Here is a 21,722-nt window from a genome sequence, read left to right on the forward strand (position 1 = left end):
ACACTCCCGCCAAGCCCTTGCAACTGTCAAGAAGGTTTTCTCCTGACGGGAGAACACAATTTCACATTTTCAGAGTTAAGGCATAAGCGCGGGAGGCAGCTGGAGCTGCGGAGCCAGCTGCACTCAGAGCGGAACTTCAGAGCGCATCAGCACACAGGACACTCTCCCCTGTCTCCAACCAGCCGGCTTGGTCTTTTTTATTTCTTTGTCTTTTTATTTCTCTTTTTGCCCCAAGACTTGACACTTTACAAAGCTAAGTCTATTGCCTTGGCCATATTATTTCTAGAAAAACAGAGCAGCTTTGGCTCTGGGATAATTAGTGTATCACAACCGGAGCTTTCAGCTTGGGGCAGAAAAATTCCGCAGGCCTTTCTCCTCAGCTCAGCTCTGGCTCCTCTCCAAGTCTCCCCCCAACCCCGAGGGTCCCTTCTTTGTGCACTCGCACCACCGTTGTCCAGTCTCCTTGTCGCATCTCCTGGCTCACTAGCACCAGCATCATTGGTGGACAGAAACAGAGAGGGAAAAGATAGTCTCTAACCTTGGGAGAGTCTGATCTGAAGAAAGAGTCCAGACTGTGGGTGGAGCATCATTATGCTTTTACCTCCAAGAAGATGTTAAAAGAAGGCTATTCTTCTTGTCCCTGTTTCTGCTGAGGCACTAAAGCTGAGAGCAAAAGTAAAGCACCCCATACTCTAAAGAGAGAAGCCAGACCACCTATGAGACTTGCTAAAGAGTAACCCCCCAAAACGCCCATCAACTCATAGTTCATAATCCATGTCAAGGGCATAAGAATAGGCTGCAGAATTGGCGAGGGAAGACTAGATGAAGGGATTTCTTTACTGGAATCAGGATGATGCCAATAAGTCATATATGCAACAACTGCACCAAAAAAAAATCTTCCTTATTCCCCATGCCCATGTGGACAGAGAGATTGGCAGGGACGGTATGTACCCTCAACATAAAATCAGAAAGCCCTTTCTAAACACAGAAAATACCTCTGGGCAAAGCCCAGGTCCTCAAGTGCAAGTGTTGGCGTTGCAGAGTAAAGCTGTCTTATTTTGGCATTTGGGAAAAGGCAAGGTCCCTTCCCCTCACCTCAAGAACCCCAATGTGAAGCCTGCTATGGACCTGCCACCCACAAACTAAAGCTTCCATGCAGCTGTCCCATTTAGAGGCAAACAAGGTATGTCAGGAAAACAGCAGAGGAAACCCACACCAACCATTTGTACTACACATCTCAGAACTTAATTCAGATTATGAAAAGATAACCAACAATCAGCAGATGTTTGAGGAAACCAGTAGTACAGAATGGAAGGACCAAAGAATATGTTACATCAGAGGAAAGAGAGATTTTAAGGTTAATAATTAAAATATGTTCAAAGAAATTAAAAAACAAGAATAGGATACTACTAAATAGGAGCAATAAGATAATTTTAAAAATAAATATTAGAAATTAAAAATAAGATGGTCTAAATAAAAACAAATACAAAGGGTTAAAAAGAACTGATTAGAGAAAGCTACTAAAATTTTTTTGCAAAAGTGCAAAGAAATAGAAATGTGAAATTTTTTAAAAGTAAGAAACATAGAGGAATAATCCGGGAGATCAACATCTACCTCATAAGTGTTCCAGGTGAAAAAGAAAAGAGAACATCGCAGGGACAAAATAATCAATGACAAACTAGGAGAGAAATTCTCCAGAACTAAAAAATATGTTGATTTAAGATTGACTAGATCCTGGAAGACAATGGAGCAATGCTGTTAATGTTCTGAAGGAAAATGCTATTGAAACTGGAATTCCATACCCAGGAAAACTATCAATGAAGAGGGAAGGGAGATATTATAATACATACAATTCTGTAAAATTTACCCACCACACACTCTTCATGAAAAAAATTAGTTGAGGATGTCATTCAATGAATGAAAAAGGAATCTAGGAAATAAGAAGTCATGGACTCTAAGAAACCAGGAAACTACTACAGGGCACAATGAAAGAAATATAAGCTTGACATAAATTAGAACCAGCAGTTAGAGGGTCCCAAGAGAATTTTCTTCAAAAGAAATAAAATTTTATTCAACAAATATTATGATTGAAGCAGAAGCTGAAATATTCAAGTACCAGCTGAGATGTACAGCTTCTTTTCTCAAAAAGGAAAAAGAAAAGAAATATAAGCTCCAGTAAAAATGAAAAAGCACATTTTTGTTAGTCATGTTGTGGGTACACCACTTCCCCCTCTGTGCCCTCCCCCCATCCCCAAAAAATAAAAAATAAATTAATTAATTAAAAAAATGAAAAAGCACAAGAAAGTCATGACAAGTTGAAAGCAAAGCACACTAAATTATGACATTAACTTGAGCAATTGATGGCATATTAAGAAAAAGAGAATCCCCTTGGCCTTAACACTTGGAACATTCTCCTACAAGTATCACTAGTTTGATGATATAAAATTACGTTTATTTTCCGCATGGATCTAATCACACTAGTTAGTTCTGCAGTAAACTATATTTACTTATCATGATGTCATAAATTTTATTTATTCATTTTAATATCTAGAATAAATGTATAGACAATGCACTTAAGACATAATTGTAATTACAGAACAGAATATCAATGTCAAAACCTTAATAATATACAAAAATGAAACTGATGGAGGATGGAAAGTGAATCAGGAGGAGAAAAAATGGAAAGTAACATACAAGTAGTAGTTTACTTCTGAATAATTATTAATCAAGAGAGAGTGTCTAAAACAGATAGAGCTAGAAGTAGAAGTTTCAGTGAGTTAGTTAACATTTAAAAGATCATCAATAAAATTGAAAATAGCAATTTAACCAACAAATTCAGAGGAGACATAGAAAGGAAGGTGAAGTTAGTGTGTGTAGATGAATTAAATTCTTCGTCTTCCAAATGAGGGAGTCCATAAATCAAGAACTCCTGGTCTATTATTTAGAATAATGACAGTAACCAATGGAAAAATCAAAAACCTGTAAGAAACGAGAGTGACGGTAGGAGGACATTATTTTCTCAATCACTGATATCTTGTACTATATCAACTACCTTTTCTTCTAGTTATTATTGCCATTTTAGTTAAATATGTATTGAAATTTAACTATGAGGGTAAAAGCCATGCTATGCAGCCCAACACTTGCACTAATCCAGAATGTCACCAAATTTCCTTCTTAGGAAATATGCTTGCCCTGTATTCACTCCCTATTTTATAAATTAAACTTCCAGCCAAGAATACTCTATCCAGTGAAACTATCCTTTACATATGATGGAGAAATAAAAACTGGAAAGTTTTTATTTCAGATAAAGTAAAGCTGAGGGAGTTCATCACCACCTGCCTCCATTACAAGAAATGATCAAGGGTGCCCTCATACCTGAAACAAAAAGGTAAAGATTTACAGAGCCTTGAGCAAGGAATAAATAGACAAAAATCAGAAAATTGCAGCTATCTATCAGAACAGGTTAGCAAATACTTAATTATAACATAAAAGATAAAAGTAAGGAAAGCATCAAAAATAACTATAAACATTTCCTTTTAATCACAAACTCACAAAACAAATAGAATAATTTGTAGTAACAATAACTTAGAAGGGGAAGAGGAAAGGGATGGAACCTGCTTAAGATAATGGAGATAAGAGGCTATCAGAAGATGGACTCTCTCATCTAAGAGATCTTTTATACAAATCTCATGGTAACCAACTAAACAACAAATCAGAGCAGAGACATAAATCATAAATAAAGAGAAAACCATCACAGAAAACCACCAAACTGAAATGGCAGTCAGAAATACGAGGGAAGAGAAACAAGGAAACATAGAATAACCAGAAAACAAGAGATAAAATGGCAGTATTAAGCCCTCGTATAACAATAATCACTCTAAATGTAAGTGGATTGAATTTTCCAATTGAAAGACCAAGAGTGGCTGGCTGGATTAAAAAACGAGACCCAAGGGGCCGGCCCAATGGCATAGTGGTTGAGTTGGCACACTCTGCTTTGGTGGCCCAAGGTTCACAGGTTCAGATCCTGGGCACGGACCTAGCACAACTTATCAAGCCATGATGTGGCAGAATCCCACATAAAATAGAGGAAGATTGGAACAGATGTTAGCTTGGTGACAATCTTCATCAAGCAAAAAGAGGAAGATTGGCAACAGATGTTAGTTCAGAGCCTATCTTCCTCACCAAGAAAAAAACAAGATCCAACAATATGCTGCCTACAGGAAATACATCTTAGCTCTAAAGACAAACACAGACTCAGAGTGAAGGGATAGAAGACAATACTGCAACCAAAAGGCAAGCAAAAGAAAGCAGATATTGCCATACTTATATCATACAAAGCAGACTCAAGATTAAAAAAAGGCAGTGAGAGACAAAGAGAGGCACAATAGAATGATAAAAGGGACACTCCACCAAGAGGACATAATACTTATAAATATATATGCACCTAACACAGGAGCACCAAAGTATATAAAGCAATGATTAACAGACCTAAAAGGAGAAACTAACAACGACACAATAATAGTAGGGAACCTCAATGGATAGATCACTCAGACAGAAAGTCAACAAGGAAATAGTGGGCTTAAATGGAACACTAGACGAGATGGACAATAATATATACAGAATATTCCATCCAAATACAGCAGAATACACATTTTTCTCAAGTACACATGGGATGTTCTCAAAGATAGACCATATGCTGGGAAACAAGGCAAACCTCAATAAACTTAAGAAGATTGAAATCATATCAAGAATTTTTTCCAACCACAATGCTATGAAACTAGAAATAAACTACAAGAAAAAAGCTGAGAAACTCACAAATATGTGGAGACTAAACAACATGTTACTGAATAACCACAGACTCAATGAAGAAATCAAAAAATACCTGGAGACAAATGAAAATGTAAATACAAAATACCAACTCATAAGGGATACAGCAAAAGTGGTTCTAGGGGAAATTCATAGCAATACAGGCCCACCTCAACAAACAAGAAAAACCTCAAATAAGTAATCTTAAACTACATATAACATAACTAGAAAAAGAAAAACAAAGCCCAAAGTCAGCAGAAGGAGAGAAATAATAAAAATTAGAGCATAAATAAATGAACTGGAGACCCAAAAAGTGGTAGAAAGGATCAGTGAAACTAAGAGCTGGTTCATGCAAAAGATAAACAAAATTGATCAACCCTTAGCCAGACTCACTAAGAAAAAAAGAGTGAAGGCTCAGATAAATAAAATTAGCAATGAAACAGGAGAAGTTGCAATGAACACCACAGAAGCACAAAAGATTATAAAAGAATACTATGACAAACTATATTCCAACTAATTAGATAACCTAGAAGAAATGGAAAAATTCTTAGACTCATACAACCTCCCAAAACTGAATCAAGAAGAAATAAAGAATCTGAATAGACCAATCACAAGTAAAGAGACAGTAACAATAATCAAAAACCTCCCAAAAAACAAAGTCCAGGACCAGATGGCTTCTCTGGAGAATTCTACGAAACAGTGAAAGAGGATTTAACACCTATCCGTCTCAAACTATTACAAAAAATTGAAGAAGATGGAAATCTTTATAACTCATTCTATGAGAGCAAGATTACCCTGATACCAAAACTGGACAAAGACAACACAAAGAAAGAACGTTACAGGCCAATATCACTGAGGAACATAGATGCAAAAATCCTCAACAAAATATTGGCAAACTGAATACACCAATACATTAAAACAATCATATGCCATGATCAAGTGGGATTTATGCCTGGGATTCAGGGATGGTTCAACATCTGCAAATCAATCAATATGATATAATACATTAACAAAGTGAGGATTAAAAATCACATGATCATCTCAGTAGATGTGGAGAAAGCATTTAAGAAAATCCAACATCCATTTATGATAAAACTTCTCAATAAAATGGATATAGAAGGAAACTACTGGGCTGGCCCGGTGGCACAGCGGTTAAGTTCACATGTTCCGCTTCTCGGAGGTCCGGGGTTCACCGGTTCAGATCCTGGGTGTGGACATGGCACCGCTCAGCATGCCGTGCTCTGGTAGGCGTCCCACATTTAAAGTAGAGGAAGATGGGCACAGATGTTAGGTCAGGGCCAATCTTCCTCAGTGAAAAGAGGACTGGCAGTAGTTAGCTCAGGGCTAATATTTCTCAAAAAAAAAAAAAAAAAAAAGAAGGAAAGTACTTCAATATGATAAAGGCCATATATGACAAACTCACAGCCAACATCATACTCAATGGTGAAAAACTGAAAGCCATCCCTCTGAGAACAAGAACAAGACAAGGGTGCCCACTCTCACCACTCCTATTCACCATGGCACTGGAGGTTTGGGCCAGAGCAATTAGCAAGAAAAAGAAATAAAAGGTATCCAAATTGGAAAGGAAGAAGTGAAACGCTCACTGTTTGCAGACAACATGATCCTATTTATAGAAAACACTTAAAGAATCCATCAGAAAACTATTAGAAATGATCAACAACTACAGCAAAGTTGCAGGGTACAAAATCTACTTACAAAAATCAGTTGCCTTTCTATACACTAATAATGAGCTAGCATAAAGAGAAGTCAAGAATACAATCCCATTTACAATTGCAACAAAAAAACTAAAATATCTAGGGATAAATTTAACCAAGGAGATGAAAGAACTATACACTAAAAACTATAGGACATTATTGAAAGAAGTCAAAGATGACAAAGAAATGGAAAGATATTCCATGCACACAGTTGGAAGAGTAAAGGTAGTTAAAATGTCCATATTACCTAAAGCAATCTATAGATTCAATGCAATCGCAATGATATTCTTCACAGAAATAGAGCAAAGAATCCTAAATGTATATGGAACAACAAAAGACCCCAAATAGCTAAATCAATCCTGAGAAAAAAGAACAAGGCTGGAGGCATCACAATTCCTGACTTCAAAAGATACTACAAAGCTGTAGTAATCAAAACAGCATGGTATTGGCACAAAAACAGACACACAGATCAATGGAACAGAATTGAAAGTCCAAAAATAAAACCACACATCTATGGACAGCTAATATTTGACATAGGAGCCAAGAACATACAATGGAAAAAGGAAAGTCTCTTTAATAAATCTTGTTTGGGAAAACTGGACAGCCACATGCAAAAGAATAAAATTAAACCATTTTCTTACACCATACACAAATATTAACTCAAAATATGTTAGAGACTTGAATGTAAGACCTGAAAACATAAAACTCCTGGAAGAAAATATAAGCAGTACACTCTCTGACATCGGTCTTAGCCGCATCTTTTCGAATACTGTGTCTACTCGGGCATGGGAAACAAAAGAAAAAATAAACAAATGGGACTACATCAGACTAAAGAGCTTCCACAAGGCAAAGGAAACATAAACAAAACAAAAAGACAACCCACCAACTGGGAGAAAATATTTGCTAATCATGTATCTGACAAGGAGTTAATTTGCAAAGTATACAAAGAACTCATACAATTCAACAACAAAAAAACAAACAACCCAATCAAAAACTGGGCAGAGGATTTAAACAACATTTTCCCAAAGAAGATATACAGATGGCCAACAGGCACATGAAAAGATATTCAACATCATTAATTATTAAGGAAATGAAAATCAAAACTACAATGAGATACCACCCTACCTCTGTTAGAATGGCTATAACTACCTAGACAAAAAATAACAAATGTTGGAGAGGATGTGGAGAAAGGGCACCCTCACACACTGCCAGTAGGAATGCAAACTGGTTCAGCCATTATGGAAAACAGTATGGAGATTGCTCAAAAAAGTAAAAATAGAAATACCATACTACCCAGTTATCCCACTACTGGGGGATTTATCCAAAGAACATGAAATCAACAATTCAAAGACACTTATGCACCCCTAGGTTCATGGCAGCATTACTCACAATAGCCAAGGCATGGAAGCAATGCAAGTGCCCATCAACTGATGAATGGACAAAGAAGAAGTGGTATATATGTACAATGAAATACTACTCAGCCATAAAAAAGACAAAATCGTCCCATTTGCAACAACATGGATGGTCCTTGAGGGTATTATGTTAAGTGAAATGTCAGACAAAGAAAGACAAACACAACATGACTTCACTCATACGTGGAAGATAAACAAACACATGAATAAAGAGAACAGATTAGTGGTTACCAGAGAGGAAGAGAATGGGGGGTGGGTGAAAGGGGTAAAGGGACACATATATATGGTGACAGATAAAAAATTAGACTATTGGTGGTAAGCATGATGCAGTTTATACAGAAATTGATAAATAACAATGTATACTTGAAATCACACAATGTTATAAACCATTATAGCCTCAATAACATAATTGGAAAAAGAAGAGAAAGTATTAGCGAGAAGAGGAAGAGAAATCACAGCCTTTTATAACCTATTCATGGAAGTGATATCCCGTCCCTCTTACCATGTTCTGTTCCTTCGAAGAAACTCATTGGTCCAGCCTGCAGCCAAGCAGATGGGACTACACAAGGACCTAAGCACCAGGCGGGGCGTCATTGGGAGGCCTGTCAGAGCTGCCTATCACAGAAACTTCTCAACCTTAGGCAAATTTCTCCAACTCTCTTTCCTCACCTACAATATAGGGATAATAATAGCAACACTACAGAGGTATTGTGACAAGCTAAAAATAATACATATAAATCACTTGGTGCTAATAAGACCTCAATATATGGTAATCATTACAACAATGTTAACAATATTATATTAATATATTAATTAATATTAATGCTGTCTGGCCAGCTACAGATCTCTTATCCCCTCTGCTCAGTCTTCGTTCTTTGTGCTTCTGCTCCTGAGAATCTAAATATCTTCACTTCTTTCCCTCCCTAATATTTTGCTAATATGATAGGGTGATTTCTAAGATAAAATGTGTTTTTGCAGCCTGGATTCACCAGTTCAGTTTTATAAGTTTTACTGACTCTTATGATTTCCTGTTTGAATCCAGTATCTTCAGAGAAAGACAAACCAAATTCACCAGCACCCTAGGAAATACTGATTTACAAATTAGAATGCTTTTTGTTTTTCTTATAAACCTAGGTGGGAAACTGATTCATTATAAACCAGCTAGAGTGCTCATGGTTCTGCATGACGTGTTATTATACTTCACGACTATGAGATATGTTAACAGATTTCTGCTAGGTTTTTCCTTTCTGGGTTTTTTTCTGTTATGGCAATAAATTTTCCTATCAAGTCAATAGTTTACTCTTGTTAGAGTCGGGAGAAATTCTCAAGAAACGCCTAAAGGAAGAAATTCTTCAGACAAAGTTGAAGGAAACTGTCACCACCTGCACGAACCCACTTGAATGTGTTGTGAAACATTTTGGTTATGAAACATAGGAAACTCTCTCTATTCCACTTCTTTTTTGTGGTCTCCAATGAATCTGACTTGGGGAGTTAGGATGGTCCGCTCACATGGCCTTTCCAAGCTCGTTTCCCATCTATAAAATGGATCTTATGATCCTATCTTGATGACCTGTCACTTGATCCCCCTTGCAGGACAAGGAGGGCCTGGGCAATGCTTGAAGCCCATCTGGGAGGGGCTCCTAAAGACCCCACAGTGGAAAGAGGGTGCTGCATCTCTTTTCACTGTGGTCAGAGAGACTGATTTTGAAAAAATCAACTCAAGGGAGTAGGTATCAGTTAGAGACTAACAGACAGAATTGAATTCCTAATCCTTGAGGACATTGAGAAAAAGAGGGAAAGTCCAGATGCAAAATGCACATGAAAGACAATAATGGCCAGAGGGGGAAAAAAAAAGGGAGGAAACATAAGTTAGTTCTAAGCACTAGAATGGCCTGGAGCTGAAGAACTGGGCGGTGACTTTCTCCGGTTTCTTTAGCTCCATGGGGGCCTGCTGGAAACATTTAAAGAGAAATCCTTGGAACAGACACCTACCACCTGTGGCTATTGAAAAGATATATATCATTTAGATACCACTGGGTAAAAAAAACATGCCTTAGAAGGAAACATCTTGGCTAACAGCAAGGTGCAAAATTATTTCATTTTGCTCTGCATTTTTGGAAACAATTGACTTCAAGCTTCCATAATTTCATGCCTTAAAATCTCCATCCCAGCTGTTGAAGAAATTCTTCGTGTTCTCTGCTACGGCACTGGGAGTTTTGCAGCCATGAATGGACACAAAAAGATGTCAATCACATCCAGTAATGAAAAGTTCATTTCCCACTCCCTATTGTAAAGGCATTGCCTTTGTGATGTTCATTGTGCGAGGCTGTGTTCAAGCTCATTTACCTTCACATACAGAATATCTATTTTATATTAAAAGTTTAGCCTATAGTCATCCCAGATCATACCTAATGCATTAGAATTGTATTACCATTATCCTCTATTAAATCTGTGATGACGTTATAATATCTATGTCAGAAATAATGAAGAGATTAATGTGGAGTAAGAGATCCTGGTGTCACCTCCCTCTGCATTTCAACATCAAATATTGTTGGCACTGAAAACCAGTCTCTGTCAGCCAGTGAGAATGGGGATTTTGACAACGGAGAATCCACCGAGAGATGTGAGGGGAATTTTCCAAGTCATGTAGACAGGTGCTGAAGTGATAATTGAATAAAAGTGAAAGTCCTTCCTTTTTATCCCCTTCTAGAAAAATCTATATTTATTCCCTTAACTTCACAGAACATATCCTCCTCAGGGGGTGGTGATATATGCCGAGGAGAGCCTGTTTGAAGTGCTTCCTCTACAGCTGGATTTGTGGATGGATACAATAAAGACACTTGAGGAGAAGGAAATTCAGTACTAAACATGCTGGTCCCAGACTTGTGAAGCAGCATTCCCTCAGATTTAAGGGGCTAGACGTTGTCTCCTCTACTGGTCTGGTCCCCCTCCCCATCCAGTGGGCCAGAATAGAGAACAGCATGAAAGAAGCAATTCATTCATCCACTCAACAGATACATATTGAGCAGTTGATTATTATTCCTTACTTATCAAGTACTTTATATTTTATACATATGATGACATTTCATCCTCATGACAAAATAGGAAGGGCAAGTATTATCCTTCTCATTTTACAGATGAAGAAATTAAGTCTCAGAATGACTTGTGTACACTTACGTAGCTGTTAAAGAGCAGACCAGAGATAGGAACTCATGCTTAAGTTTGAACTTCATTTCATAGTCAGTTTGGGCCAGCGATGCATTTCAAGTGGCAGCACCATAATGGTGTTTCATTTGAAAAGCTCACTCTGGCTGTAGAATGGAGAATAGTGTCGGGGAAGAAAGATGGGAGGCGTGAAGATTGGAGGCTACCGTAGTAATCAGGGCAAACAGCGATCGTGCCCTGAAGTACCAAAAGAGAATCAACTGCCCATATATTTAGAAAGTGTTTAGTGACTAGCTGGATGTTGGAGGGTGAGGAACCATGAGCTGTTGAGGATGTTTTGGATCTGTCATTTGAACAACTGGATGTACAGCAATGTCATTTTCTGGGATGGGGAACATGGGAGAAAGAGCAGGTTAGGAAAAGAAAGGGAGGAATTTTTTATTATTATTATTTGGTGAGGAAGGTTCCCCCTGAGCTAACATCCGTTGCCAATCTTCCTCTTTTTTTCTTTTCTTTGCTTGAGGAAGACTAGCTGTGAGCTAACATCTGTGCCAATCTTCCTCTATTTTTTGTATGTGAGACTACTCCACAGCATGGCTGATAAGTGGAGTAGGTCTACACCTGGGATTCAAACTCACCAATCCAGGCCATTGAAGTGGATTGGGCAGAACTTTAACCACTTGGCCACAGGGCCAGCCCCTAGAAATGGAGGATTTTAAGCCCCATGGTGCACAGTTTGAGGAAGCAGGTGGAAATAGTTTGTCAGAAGGTGGGTACATGGTTCTGGAGCTCAGAGGAGGCGTCTTCCTTAGGTTGAGATTTAGGGGCACGAAATATTGTAGGAGCAGAGATCCTAGGTCCCCATGGCAGGAGAATTTCCAGAGAGCGACCGGTGGAAGTCAGACTTAAGGAAGTAGGGAGTGAATGGGATGAGGAGGTAGTGTGACAACATTCTGAACAAAAGCATGACTGTGAAGAAATAGAAAAAGATACAGTTGTAGTTGGAGGGAACGTGGAGTACAGGGAGAATGGTTTTATGTTTTTAGTGAAAGATTTTGTTTAAATGTTGATAAGAAGGAAGCAATTGAGAGGGAGAGATTGGCACAGAACATTCACTCAGTGAGTAAAGAGCTACTGAGACCCCACCACGTGCTGGAGAGCCAACAGCAAGCAAAATGATAACCTCTTCACTTCTGGTAAGAAGACAATAAACAAACAAGCAAACAAACACACAGTAATAACCTCTATTAAGTATAAAATGCAATATAAAGCTATAATACTTAAAATACTATGGCATTGATGCAAGAATAGACAAGGGATGCTTAGAGACTAAGATTCTCTTGACCAAACTCTAGTTAGGCTCCTCTGAGCCCTTTCCGGGCTAGGCCTCAACCTTGGCCTATAATGACTTGAATAAAACATAACATAGCTTCTAGCAGCTCAAGGCCATCTCTCTAAGATGACTCTAGACCCCCATAAAGTGCCTGATTGAGAAAACTCATGGCTGCTGAAAGAATTTACTGTTCATTCCAGCCAACAGCTGAATATAGGGCCCTGTCTCCCAGCCTCTGTGGGAGTGGAGGAGTCTAACTTTGATAAGCGCCAGTTAGCAAACACAGGTGGGTTTCACAGGGACAAAGCCCTCTATCCACATTTTGTAATTTTTCACTTCCCCAACTCTCCTGAATCTCCCATCACCTCCCTTGCTCTTCCCTCATTCTCCCTTTAAAACACCCAGTCACATCTGGACAAATGCAAGTTGAGCTCAGTTCATGCTGGGCTTTTTTCCTTACTGTAATAGTATATTACTGATTAAAATCTGTCCTTGCCACTTTAACTAGTGTGCGGCTTGGTTTATCTCTGACAATAAAACAAAATAAAGAGTCTAAACTCTGTAAACAAATGGAATTTAGTCTATGATAAAGTTGGCATAAGTCGGTAGGGAAAGAATGGACACATTTAACAAATGGCGTTAAGGCAATTAGATAATTTTGGGAAATAAAATGAGAAACCATTCTTTAGGAGGCAAAGGAAAGGTAGCCTTAAACAGAAAGAGGGACACCTCTTGCATTTTCATTGGAGTAGGTGAGTATGGATGCAAGAATGTTTGTGTGGTGGGGAGCAGGAAGATAGAGACATCTCGCCCCATTGGCTTCTCTCTTTTCCTTGTAAAATAGGATGCAATATCTTAGACTGAGAGTAAAGGGGTATTTGGGAAATTAGGAAACTGGAGATGGGCGAGAAGTGAAAAGCGCATATAATGACTGAAGTTCAAATCACAGCTGGGGACACATCATTTGGAGTAATTGAACTAGAACATAGAAGTGGGACCAGGCTGAAAAGTTTGCAGGACAGATAGTGGGTAGAGTGTAAAGAGGTGAAAATGACTCCACAGCCTTGCAGACCACAAGCCAAACAGAGCCACGTGCTTCATGTTCAGGGACCAAGCAGGAAACATATCCCTTAGAGCTTGACGGGAGCGGTGGAGAACCCCTCTGGCAGCACCACATCAGTAGAGCGTATTTGAGGACAGGTTCCCTCATCAAACCAGATAAACCTCCAGCAGGTCTGATCTCTCCATCGATATATCTTCCTCAATATTTATCACGTTGATCCTATAGTCTAGATTGTTCTCTTCTGAACATTTTCTCTTCACCTCTCTCATTTTCAATGGCAGTCCTCACAGCCAAAAAAAGGGTGTGTTGATGGGTGTTCAATCAAGAAAGAGAAGCAGAGCCTGAACTGGGGCAGCTTTGGGCCCAAGTCAGGGCTAAGGTTGGACCTGGAAGCTGGTGGTCCCTGCAACCCAAGGATTTGGGACCAAAGGCCAGTTTCTTCATGGTAGATGAGAAATCTAATAGGCAAAGAAGACTTGAAGACGCAGGCACCTAGACCTCCTGGTTGTCTAGTAGTAAGAACTAGGAAAATCAAGGAGGCTAACTTATCAGAAACAAGACAACAAATCTAGAAAAGAGTGTAGAGAACCAGTAGAAGAATTAAGAGGGACATTGGGCCATAGACTGCCAGAGTTCAGAGTTGTCTACTTATTGTCGTCTCTACCCAGAGCTGGAATGGTGAGCACTGGCTGGAGCTGGGCCAAAGGAAGGGAAGCTCCCAGCATTGACTTTGCTAGGGAAAATATCTCAATTTCAGACATACCAGCCAGGGGGTAAATTATGAGACAGGTGGAGAAGAAAGAGCTCTATCCTTTGCAAACACAATAGGTTTGTTTCTGAGTTTATTCAGGCTGATATAACAAAATACCATAGACTGGGTGGCTTATAAACCACAGAAATTTATTTCTCACAGCTCTGAAGTCTGGGAAGTCCAAGATCAAGGCACCAATAGATTCAGTGTTAGATGGAGACCTGCTTCCTAGTTCACTGATGGTCATCTTCTCATCTTCTCTCTGTGGCCTCACATGGTGGAAGGGGCAAGTGAGATCTGTGGGGTCTCTTTTATAAAGGTACTAATTCCATTCATGAGGGCTCCACCCTCATAATCTAATCACCTCCCAAAGGCCCCACCTCCTAATACCATCACATTGGGGATCAAGTTTCAACAGATGAATCGGGGGAGACATAAACTTTCACTCTATAGCAGTTTGCTAGTGGGCTCTAGGATGCCTAAAGTTGGAGGCGGGTCATCTTTGTGATTCAGGGTAGGAAAGATTTCTAGGCAATACCAATCTTTCAGCAACACTAATATAGCCACCCAGAAGCCTAACCATCATAATTCATCAACTCTAACAAATAATTGTGTGAAGTGGAGGACAGGGAGACTACATTTAAGAATATCAATAATCTGGTGACTCTTTACCTTCCCAACTTTCAAGCAAATGTTTTCCCCGACAGTTCTAATATGTCATATTTATGCCAACTGGTCCAGCATCTTCGAGAGTTCCACCCGTGTGTAGGTGAGGACCACGACATCTAATAAACCCTTTGCCTCTCCACTCTAGTACTTTATGAAGCTTTTCCAAGGTCTACTACCTGAGCCTCTTATTTCATCTCACTACTTCTCTGATCACCTGTTCCTGTTCTTACATCGTGCTTGGCCTCTCCACTTAGCTTAGATCCATTCTGTGCACACTGTGTTCAGCTTTGCCCCCAGCCACCAGATCAGATTGCTCCATGCTCTGCAGCCTCTGGGGATGTCCTGCTTCCTTGTATGCCCAGAGTAGCTCCTGGGACCCCTAATTCCCCACTTATCCAGGGCAAGAATTCAGATAATAGTCAACCCCTCCCCAGTTGCTCTCCCCTGCTCTGCCTGAACTGCTCGCCAATCAAAGTAGTCACTTTCTCACAGACTTGGCTGCACGTTATAGCAGGACATGTGGGCTGCTCATCCCTAACTCGACTTTCTTACAGAAACACTGGCTAGCCTACGGTCCCTCCAAGAGAGAAAGAGAGAAAGCTAGTAAGAAAGAAAAAGGGGCAGCCTCTCACATTTAGAACTTGACCTGGCACTCACATGTAAACACTGCTATTCTCCTACTAGAGATAACTCACAGAATACCAACCTCAGACAAGGATTCTCTGAGATCACAAGAAAATGAGACAAAGCAAGGCCACATCATAATTGTGTCTAAACAAGGACAAAACCAAGGTCACTGTGCCATGCACAACACACTGAATACCCCCATCTCTGGGCCAGAATGAGTGACCGCTTCTTTCTTTACCAGGTACAGTGCTATCCTCATTCTGGCCTCCTCTCCTGAGAGATCAGATTTATTAAGATACCCAAGTACAGAGCTACTCCCACTTTCTGACAGCATCAAACCCTTACTTCCTTAGACTTTCCTCCAAATCACTCAACTAAACCCCAGCTCCTATCATAGGTTCTTTCAAAGACCCTCTTACTGAGCTGCTCTCTGGTTCCCCTGGGTCTGTGCTCTCCCTCAATACAGTGAGTGATAAAGCCATTCTCCTTAACTGCAGGTTTGCTCTGGGTGGCCTTCGGTTGAAGGACACTGACATTAAAATGAATTGGCCCTCCCTATATGCCAGGCACTGTACCAGGTGATGTGGATAAAGGGACAAACAGGACATGGCCTTATTAAATCCTTACAGCTACTCTGTGAGATGGATTTTATCTTCCTCACTATGCAGAGGAGGAAACTGAGGCCCGAGGTCACACAACTAGGAAGCAGTAGGGTCAGGATGGATTTACCAGTCTGTGGGTTCCCAAAGCTCCTAGCCTTCCCCTAATCTGGAGCAGCGTTGTTTAGTTTTTTTCCATCACTTGGAAATGATGCCATAACAGGAGTAGACCTCGCCCACCATATCCAGGAGCAGCAAAGAGGAAAAACAAACAGGGCTGGCCAGTAAAACAGAACAGACAAGAAGAGACTGGAAATAGAATGATGACAAAACTAAGTAAACTTGTTAGAGGCCAAGAGACACAGTTCTTGAGCCAAATGGCCTAAAAGTCTGTACGGATTTGAGAATGAAATAGAGTTCCATTATTTTCAGGCAATTTGCAATATCTCAGTTAATAAAAACAAAAAACAAAGAGAGTGAATGGATTGGCTCATGATGAACCGATCTGAAGGAACAAAGATACACCAGAAGCTGCAAATATTTTGGGCGGTAAGCAGAGCAGGGGAATCAATGCTGCCAGGGTAATGAGAGCAAATGAAAGGATGAGAAATAGAGAAAATAAAAATAGCAAGGAAAAAAGCCATCATTATCATTGGGTTATTGAACCAGCGCTCCCTTGGGAAGGGCAGAAGGCAAATTTTGGGCACAATTTCAGCCTGATGGTGTATTGTTGGGAGTCGCCGTACGCTGGCAGGGGACCATCTGTGTGAGCCTCGCTGGCGTTTCTGCCTCTGGGGTCGAGGATCCTGCAGTCTGAATTCATTTTCTCTTGGCAAAATGGATCTGTCCGCTCCTGCGAGCAGAGACAGAGCAGGAGAGAGGGCCCAGAAAGCCTATTGCGTGTCACATCGCTCTTGAAAATCACATTTTTATGAGTGTAAATGAATCAGAAACATATGGATGAAATTTCCTGGCTGGATGTGAGCAGCCTCGTACCCCAAGCAGTGCCCTCAGAACGGATGCTTGGAATGTCAATGCTGGTGCCAGAATCCCGGGTGGAAAGGTCAGGCAGGAGCCCCCCTCCACCCTGGGACCCCACCCCCACCCTCGGACCCCACCCCTCCAGCACAGACCCCTGCAGCACAGCCTCCTCATGGATCTCACCAGACCTGCAAGAGATTTTCCTGTGCCAGACCACTTCCCATTCCCCAACCAGCTCGTTCTCTTCTAATAACGAAGGTTGAGAGTGTGTGTGCACGTGCACATATACAAGCACATGAGTACACGCATGTTTCTACTCCCCCAATACATGTTGTGAACAAAGAGGCCAGGATGCACAAAAAGCTGCAAAATGATGATGTCTATTTCTGTTTAGATGATGAAATCTTCCTACAGAAAAAGTAACTTCTTAAATAGAGAGATAAATACTAGCACTAGATAGATGAGCAGTTGCAGAAAAATTCAGCCACGTGGTTGTGGCATAAAATTCCTGGATATGAATGGAGAGCATTTATTGAACTACTAACTACTGTTTAAAGCCCTGAGAAGAGACATCAATCTTCCAGAGTTCTGAATCTGGCTTTGTGTTCAGCACCTACATTTTCAGCCAGAGCAAAAATCACAACCAAGACTGGTGTTGTTTTCCTCATGTATGTATGTAGAAGTCAAAAGTCATCATGACTGGGATGAAAATATACACAGATGCCTCTGTCAACAGAATGTCTGGAAACCTCTATGGACGTAACATGGGTGAGTAAGTAAGTGTGGGCTTTGATGCCAGCAGCACAACGGCTGAACTGTAGCCTTGCCTTTTGCTTGCTGTGTGACACTGGGCCAGTCACTCAATCTCTCTGAGCAGTTCCCTTATGCATAAAATCATGAGCATTAAAACCTATATACATATATATATATATATACACACACACATGCACACGTACATATATATATCTCAGACCCTGAACATAAAAGTCTAACAAATGATAGCTATCATCAGAATGAAAAGTTTCTCATTTATGTTTTAAAACTAGACCTTCAGAATCATCCAGATTTTGAGCTGAATTATTGACACATGTCTTAAACTCAGGTGTAGTCCCAGATGAGAGCCCAGTTTCTCATTCTCTGTTCTTCAGCCCACATCCTCACCTTGGCCACCAAACTGGGCAGTTCAAAGTAGTGATGTCTGACTGTCCCAGGCACATTTGGGGAGCTTGCTCTGGTTTTGCTCTGGCCGGTGGCTGCGCCAGCCACATGAGGTCAGCGCCTTAGCTGCTTGCTTGTTGTCTGCATTTTGCTCTTACGAGCCTCCAGCTGCCTGTGAACACACCACTCTAGACACGCCTTCCCAGTGGGTCCAAACCCCGTACCTCTGCCATTATTTCTCAGGGAGCAATAAAGTTGGAAAGCTTTTCTCGAGTCACTTGACACTTCCTGTCCTGCCAGAGGACTGTAGCAAGCTCGGCTTGACCCTGACGCAGTTCCTCCGCCCTAAGTTTTGTTTGCTTACCAAGTAAAATCCAAATTCTTTGTCTTACCACATCTCACTCCTGCCTCCCTCATCAGCTCCCTTCCAAGATCCTTTCAACTCTGGCCAGAGAGGTTTACTCATCCTTCTCCAACCACATCCGGCTCATACCTAGCCCTGTGCCGCTCCCTGGGCTGTTTTCTCCCCTACTCTCCTCCGCTGGATATTTGACTAAGTTCCAGCCCTCCTTGATGACCTCAACCCCCGCCTCCCTCAGTCTCATATTCTCCACCTTCAAAACAGGGAGCCTTCCCAGCCTGCTCCAACCCATGTGGTCTTCCCTTCCTCTGGCTGCTCCAGCACATCCAGCATGTGGATGGCAATGCCAGTGCACAGCCGAGTGTGCAGAGCCTGGTATGGTCAGAGAGTTCCTGTGCACATTCTAGCTCCCACTCTGGGTGTAAGCCCCTTGAGGGCAGGAACTATGCCTCCTTGTACAGGCTCTGTAATGGACAGTTCATTAGTATTGTACTACCAGAAAGACAGACTAGAGGGGTTGGAGGTTGACATGAAATAGAATTTTGTTGATAAAAAAGTTGTTTACTTACTGTTTTAATGTATCATCTGTTCTTTAGTTCTTACCGTTTTATTCTCTAGAAACAATTTGGCCCTTCGAATCCCTGTCAGGCAAGGACAAACTGCAAGTCCCCAGCTCTGACTGAGATGGGGGACTTGAATGGAAGCGCCACGCCCACTAAGAAGCATCATCGAATGTCCCATCAGAAAAGTGCTTCTTCTCTTCCTTTGCCCTCCCCTGCCAGACAGTAGTCCCGGGTCAGCTGCAAAACTGCAGAGTCCAAGGGGGCCTCCTCCGAACTGCAGGGCTCGGGCCTCCTAAAGGGAGAGAGGAGAGTGGAATCCTGAAACAGAGACTAGGGAGGGCTCTGGGTGGGGACAGCCTGTGTGAAATCCCACTGGGAGATGCATGCGCCCTGTATCCACGTTATATTATGGTTACAACCCTGGTCCATCATCTGCTTGGGGTGGACAATAAGCCATTTAAACTGAAAATACAAGCATAAAATGATTGTATTTTGCAGACCATTCCTAGAACATGATCTAAAGCAAGTCATTTAATCTTTCTACATCTCAATTTACCTACAAAGATGAGAATTGCACCTACCTCATAAGATAATTGTGAAAGTTATCTCAAAAAAAATAAAATGTGGTACATTCATGCAGTGGAATATTATTCAGCCATAAAAAAGAATGAAGTACTGATACGTGCTACTGAGACATACATGGATGAACCTTGGAAACACTATGCTAGTGAAAGAAGCCAGATGCAAAGGCTACATATTACATGATTCCATTTATGTGAAACATTCAAAATCAGTAAATCCATAGAGACAAAAAATAGATTAGTAGATGTCAGAGGCTAGGGAGATGGAGGAAAGGGGGATGACTACTAATGGATACGGGGTTTCTTTTTGGGGAGATGAAAATGTTGTGGAATCATAGAGTTGTGATGGTTGCACAACCCTGTGAACATATCAAAAAAACACTGAATTTTACGTGGTTTTTTTTTAGGAAGATTAGCCCTGAGCTAACATCTGCTGCCAATCCTCCTCTTTTTGCTGAGGAAGACTGGCCCTGAGCTAACATCCATGCCCATCTTCCTCTACATTATATGTGGGACGCCTACCTCAGTATGGCTTGACCAGCAGTGCCATGTCCACACCCAGGATCCGAACCGACAAGCCCCAGGCAGCTGAAGTGGAACGTGTGCACTTAACCGCTGTGCCACCAGACTGGCCCTGAATTGTACACTTTTAAAGGGTAAATTTTATGGCATGTGAATTATATCTGAATTGTTTTAAGTGTGAAAAGACAATATAGACAATCTGTTTGGCACAGAGCCTGGCAGATAGATATACAAGCTCAGCAACTACTGTAGTGATTAGGTTAAGGATTATCAGACAGATAAAAGAAAAAAGCTAAATGTGGGATTAAACTTTGGTTCTTCCATTCATTAGCTATGCTGAGTGACCTTGGGGAAGTTATTTCAATTTTCTTAGATTCTGCTTTTGCAAAGGTTAATTGGGGGCCATAACATGCATCTCACTGTGAGTGTTAGGTAACATATCTAAAGCTCATTCACACAGAGCTTGGGATGATATAGACGCTCAATAAGCCACAATCCTCTCCCTCTTTATTTCCTACTAAACCTCATTCCTATAGTAATTCTCAGAGCACAGCTGGAGCTGACCAGGAGTTGGGGTTCCATGCATGGAACTAATGAGAACCCAGCAGGGATGCTGGGTGGGACCATGCAGAGTGCTTCCGCAGAGAGCCCCAAAACAGAATTACCAGAAAGGCAAGCAAGAATGCAGTCAGGAAGGGAAGCCGGAGGTCAGCGCTGAGGACGCAGGTCCAGGAACTGAGTCAGCAGAGTCTGACTCTGGGTGTGGCCGCAGAGTAAGTCAAGGGGTCAGGGACCAAGCAAACAAGATCTGGGAGCCAAGACAAACTGTCAGGATAAAGGCCATGAAAAAGGCAATGGTGTTGGGGCCCAAGGCAAGGCCAGACCTGTTTATTTAAAAGATACTTAACTAGATTGGACCTAAGACCAATATCTGTTATCCCCAACTAGTCAGTAAATCATTCTCCCTGTCGTAGAAACCTATGGAAAGGGAGGGTCTGGAGAGGAGAGGGGGAGGGGAGAAGGGGTTCTTGGGACCTGGACGTGATCAATCATCACCACCTCTCCCCGCACGATGCCGTAGAGTGTGCAGCAGCTGGGGGTGGGAAATCCTTTCTTGAAAATTCTTCATCTCCTTATCCCACAGTCCAACAATCCTGCCAAAATGTTGCCACAGGATAAATTTAAGAACAAAATGCAGTGATTTGTTAGATGCACAATTTCTGAGATGGGAGGCTTTTGCTCAAGAGTTGAAATGGTTGCATTGACAAATGTTGGTGTCCACTGCTGCCAGCTGTCTGGTGGGGGGGGGGGGGGGGGCGGGGGGAGGGGAGAGAATTTGATCCCGTGAAGAAATTCCTCCTGGCTGTCTCTTAATCTATTCTACGATCAATACTAACACTGTCAAAATACTTAAAC

General features: G+C 41.1%; 1 long non-coding RNA gene across 2 annotated transcripts in view; it reads right to left on the reverse strand.

Annotated features, from left to right (window-relative positions):
* Positions 1-21,722, reverse strand: part of LOC111768883 (uncharacterized) — a 64,533-nt gene that overhangs the window by 40,784 nt on the left and 2,027 nt on the right. For both annotated transcript variants that reach the window (XR_011428466.1, XR_011428467.1), the window contains exon 2: positions 19,244-19,495. This is a non-coding gene — a long non-coding RNA (uncharacterized lncRNA). The remainder of the gene's footprint in view (positions 1-19,243; positions 19,496-21,722) is intronic.

Source organism: Equus caballus, chromosome 18 (genome assembly GCF_041296265.1).
Source record: "Equus caballus isolate H_3958 breed thoroughbred chromosome 18, TB-T2T, whole genome shotgun sequence".
Lineage (NCBI taxonomy): Eukaryota > Metazoa > Chordata > Mammalia > Perissodactyla > Equidae > Equus > Equus caballus.